Source organism: Aulostomus chinensis, chromosome 1 (genome assembly GCF_037954235.1).
Source record: "Aulostomus chinensis isolate RoL2024-O1b breed Wild chromosome 1, RoL_Achi_v1.0, whole genome shotgun sequence".
In the NCBI taxonomy this organism is placed as follows: Eukaryota; Metazoa; Chordata; class Actinopteri; order Syngnathiformes; family Aulostomidae; genus Aulostomus; species Aulostomus chinensis.
In genome coordinates this window covers 14,868,588-14,873,688 of record NC_141320.1, presented here as the reverse complement: position 1 = coordinate 14,873,688, position 5,101 = coordinate 14,868,588, and the positions used below count along the sequence as shown (strand labels likewise).

General features: G+C 46.9%; 1 non-coding gene across 1 annotated transcript; it reads right to left on the bottom strand.

The window, feature by feature from the left end:
• Positions 1 to 4,797: 4,797 nt before the first annotated feature.
• On the bottom strand, positions 4,798 to 4,879 carry trnal-aag (transfer RNA leucine (anticodon AAG)). The gene has a single exon. It is a non-coding gene; the product is annotated as a tRNA-Leu (tRNA).
• Positions 4,880 to 5,101: the final 222 nt, after the last annotated feature.

Here is a 5,101-nt window from a genome sequence, read left to right as displayed (position 1 = left end):
TCTGTCAGAGTCATTGTTTAACTGATGCAGCAACACAAACACAGACACAACATTTTTTTTAATTATTATTCTTCATTTTAGGGAAAAAAGGAAGTCAGCCTGTGATCTCAAAGGTTCTGTGATCTCAGGAGTTTCACTGTGATGTCAGCCCTCACAACCTTAGACCACAGAGGCAAGTCAGGCTCCAGGAAGCTGAGGCTGCTCCGTTCTCAGTCCAGTCCAGAGTGAAGGTTTTCCTCTCTGAAGCTTTCCAATCCAGCCCAGATCCTCTCTGACTAGCAGGAGTCTTTGACCAGGAAATGAGAATTATATTGAACGTCTGCTCATCCTCAGAATGAAGTAAAAGTATTTGTGTTCCTAAAATAATCTCCAGATGCTAAGATCAATTATTAACATTGATTGACAGCTCTAAACTGAGCCACCATCACTATACAGTTGCAACTGAAATATTTAGAAATATTTCAAGGAAGCAGCAGGCCCTCATCCGCCCCGGTCCACCCGACTGTGTCCCCTGAGACAGATGACAGCTCGCTTCTGGCAGAGGCAGTTAGGTTGAGGACCGTTGCTGATGTCATCAACCGATGTCTCCATCACAAAAGGTGACAGACAGGATGGTCATGGACATAAAACAGAGGCCGAAGAATGAGGAAGAATGGTTGTCCTGACTGAAGTTTAGCTTGAGCTTTTTAATTTGTTACAAAAGGAAGTATTGGTACAAGTAAAGGCAGGCGAACTTTCCACAAATATTCAGAATTAACTTTGACAACCAAAACATGAACCAAGATGACAAAATAGTGAACATGAAAAAGGAACCAGTCCCACCTTCTTGTGTGTTCCTGCTGAAGTAAATGTTTATGAAGATTTGTTGTGTTCTTTTTCCAAAGGTCCAGCCAGCATTGCAGGTCTCAGGAGGAGGAGCCACTTCAGCAGGATCTGTGGGACAAATCCCCCCACGGTGAGACCTGTCCAGCTCCCTGCAGCTCTGCAAGTGTTACCAACTCTTCATTCCAGCTGTTTGGTTGAATCCCATTTTTTCACCTTTGAACCTTTTGAACACTGATGAGGAGGTGAGGCTGGAGGCAAAACCACAACCTCACGTCAGCTCACAGGATGAACCAAAATGCCAGACACTTCCTGTCACTGCTCCAGCACCACCTGTCTCCCTTCCATGTCTTTACCATCTGTGCAGCTTCCTGCTGTCCCTGGACCCTCACAGGTGATCGCTCCACCTGGAGCCTCACAGATGGGTTCTAACCTCCCAATACCTGCAGCCCAGCCTCGACCCACTCAGACACAGTCACCCGTTCAAGCTGGGCCTGGTACCACACTCCAGTACAGACAGAGAGAAAGAAGACACACGGGATCCTTTGAAGAAAATGTAATAAAGACAGGAAGCCCCATCACATTGTCAGTGTTTCAGTGACTGGCATTGTGAAGAGACTGAGACAAAGTCATGTTATGAATGGAGGGCTGAGTTGGAGCAGAGGGGGGCAGGATCCTGGGGGTGGACTGTCTTTAGGAGGCTGAGGTGTCTGGTGGTTTTGGTGGACCCTCTGCATCTCAAGCTGAGACCACAGAGTCCTGTGTTCTTGAGTCATTGTCTATAGTCTCTGTTGTTGGAGAGCTCAGTGTGGTCCCTGATGGTCTAGTGGCTAGGATTCGGCGCTCTCACTGCCGCGGCCCGGGTTCGATTCCTGGTCAGGGAATGAGTTATTTAGAGGTTGAGGGAGAGGTGATCAGGTGGTCCACATGATGGTGGAGGTGATGAACTGTGAGTCCATCATGGCTCCACTCTCACCCCCATTGTAGTGTTCTTGGTTCACTCTGCCATGGCCCCATGTTGAAGGGTGACTGTCTCATTCAGGTTCAACCCTTTGTTTGACTCTATTAAGTCACTGACTCCTGCAAGGACAAACTGTAATCCTCCTTAGTAGCTTTGGTTCCTTGCAGCGCAGAAAGTCCATTCACTGATGTAGGAACTGGAAAACTTAGAGCTCCGTTCCTTCCTCCATTGAGCAGAACAAACACAGAACAGAGAGCAGTTCCTCCTACAGTTCTCAGAAAGTCTGAGGGCACCAAAGAAAGGAGGGAAATGCAATCAATGTTGAATTATTTTACATTTCTTATATTTGATCAAAGATAGAACTTAATAAGCGTCCATCAACCTGCAGGACAAACTCCTTCACTGTGTGGGAGGTTCAGAGTCCCTGGTTTGATTGCAGCTTTGACCTGAGCAGGTGTTCATCCTCATCTCAGTAACAGGGGACACTTTATCACAGCAGTGGACAAACATCAGCATTCATCACCCAGCAGCTCCTCTGATCAACAGAACAAGCTGAAGTATTCTGGAGAATGAGGACATCGATCCCTCTACCTCTCACATGCTAAGCTAGCACTCTACCATTGGAGCTCAGTCCCCTTTTGAGCTTCCATTTGAGTTTTCTGTTCCCATCTCTATGGTAACGGTCAGTTTTGACCCACATCTTCAATCAGCTGTAAAATTCACGAAAAAAAATTTTCTATCATCCAAGTTGTTTCCATCTCTTGGTTTCCTTGTTAGGCTTCCTTATCCATGGAAATATTGATTTGAATATTTTGTTGTGGGCCTCTGGACCTTTTTTTAGTCAGTAAACCCTTGATTTCAATTAAAAAAATGATAAAATGAACCTTTGGGTTTGGCATAAAAGTCTTTTTTTCAGCAACAGAACTTTAATATAAACACTAAATGAAAAGCAGAACAGGCCAGAACACAAACTCTGCTCTGCCGTCCTTCCTGGTTACTGGGCATGGACTGCTGGAAGGGGCATTTTCCTCAGAAAGGGACAAGACGTTCATCCACTCTCACCTCTGGCCCTGGGTTGAATGTTGGTGCAAGGAGCTGCACCCATCTTTCCCAGACATCCCCAATGGGGGCAAGCTTGTCAGTTCTTGCTCCGGTGTCTCTGTCGTCAAATCTGAGGACTCTTGATGTTCGTTGAAAGTTCTGAAGTGGCCTTGTGGCCCAGAAAATATTTCTGCCTGTCGATGCGTCCCAGAGACGATCAGTGGCCTCACTGCAGGATCTGAACACTCCAGGAAGAAGAAGAACACCAACAGAAGCATCCAGGTGTCCCTCATCAATGTCTTTCCACTTGTCACCATGGACTTTTTTTCCTTTGAGGTTTGTCACAGCAATGCTGACTCTTTTTAGTGACAGTGGCATGAACAGAACCATCAACCATAAACAGCTCCAAACATGTCTTGATGTCAGTGCCTCTCGTCACAGCAAACCTTGTGATTCCAGGGCTCATTTTGATGACATCAGCAGCAGCTGCCCTGCCATGTACATCAGGAGACACTGAGCTCCAGCCAATGTTCCCTCTAGTTTTTCATGTGTCTGGTTATCCTCACAAGCTCCCTGAGCTCACTGAGGACCACTGTGAGCACCGTCTGAGGTAGGACCTGCATGGAGGGCAGAGACAGAAGAATCAGGGACAAGGATCTGTCGGTTTGCTGCTTTATGAAAATATTGTAAATGATTATTATTCTTCATAATATTGTTTTAGTAACCTGCTTAGGAGTTGTGAATGATGCAGAGTCCATGGGAAACAGCTAATGCTGTGGTACCCCCCCCCCCCCCAAGTTACTGTACAAACCTCAGAAACCTTTTGCCATAATAAGACAAGATGTTGTTATAGAGATGTAAAGATAATATAGAGATGTACATGTATATAGATGTAGTCAAGTCAAGTCAGTTTTATTTGTATTGAACCAAATCACAACAAAGTTCTCTCATGACTCTTCACTAGTAGAGCAGGTCCAGCACCAAACTCCTTCAATGAACCTCCACCCAACAATTCTCCACCAGCAGTACATCCTTCAACAGTGGTGACAAAAACCTTCCTTTTAACAGGCAGGAACATCGAGCAGATCCAGGATCAGTGGGAATGGCCTTCTGCTTTGACCGGTTGGGGGGAAAGAGAGCAGGAGAGTGGGGCAGAGACAAAGACAGATAATGGAGGAAGACAGATATACAGAAGGAAAGAGAGGGACAGAGATAAAGAGAGAGAGAAGTGAAGAGACTGATGGACAGACGGTGAGCAGGTGGAGCTACGGGTGGCAGCTTGAGCCTCTTCAGGTCTGCAGCCTCCTCCAGCAGCACCGACATCTGGGATGAAGGGAGAGGGAGTTAGTGACACATCTGAGTATGATTTATAAATGACAAATAAAGGAGGACAGAGAGGAGTAGAGAGAAGCCCAGTGCACCATGGGAGATCCCCCAGCAGCCTAAGCCTATAGCAGCATATCTAAGGGCCACCCTCAGCAGCCCAACTATAAGCCTGATCAAAAAGGAAGGTCTTTAGTCCGCTCTTAAAGGTCGAGAGGGTGTCTGCATCCTGGACTGAAACTGGGAGACGGTTCCACTGGAGGGGAGCCTGATAGCTGAAGGCTCTGGCTCCCAGTCTACTTTTAGAACTCTAGGAACCACCAGTAACCCTGCATCCTGGGAGCGAAGGGTTCTAGCTGGATAATAGGGGACTAGGAGCTCTGTCAGGTAGGAAGGAGCCTGACTGTTGAAGACTTTGATGGTAGAAGGAGAATTTAGAATTCTATCCTAAATTTGACAGGTAGCCATGCAGAGAAGCCAGTACAGGAGTACTGTCTACTAGTTCTAGTCAACACGCGGGCCGCAGCGTTCTGGACCAGCTGGAGAGTTTTCAGGACCTACTTCTTCTTTTGGTCACAGGTTTGAAGATACCTGTGGAAGTGAAAGGAAAGGCTGTGAGAGCCACACCTCTCCAGTGACCTGGGACATGATGGCAGTGGTGGGATTTGAACCCACGCCTCCTTAGAGACTGGAGCCTTAATCCAGCGCCTTCGACCGCTCGGCCACACTACCTCACTGTGCTGCTCTCTGAGTTGGTCTGCTAAAGGCATGTTGAAGAGGAAGTAACAATGATATCAAACTTATTCTGAAGGGGGACTCCTTCCCTCCACGGTCACAGGAAGTGACGACAGCGCTGCTAGAAGCAGGAAAGAAATGGTAAAAGGACTCAGTTTGTACAGAGCCTTTCTACCTCAGCAGCACTCAAAGAGCTGAACAATGTCCTCTCATTCACAC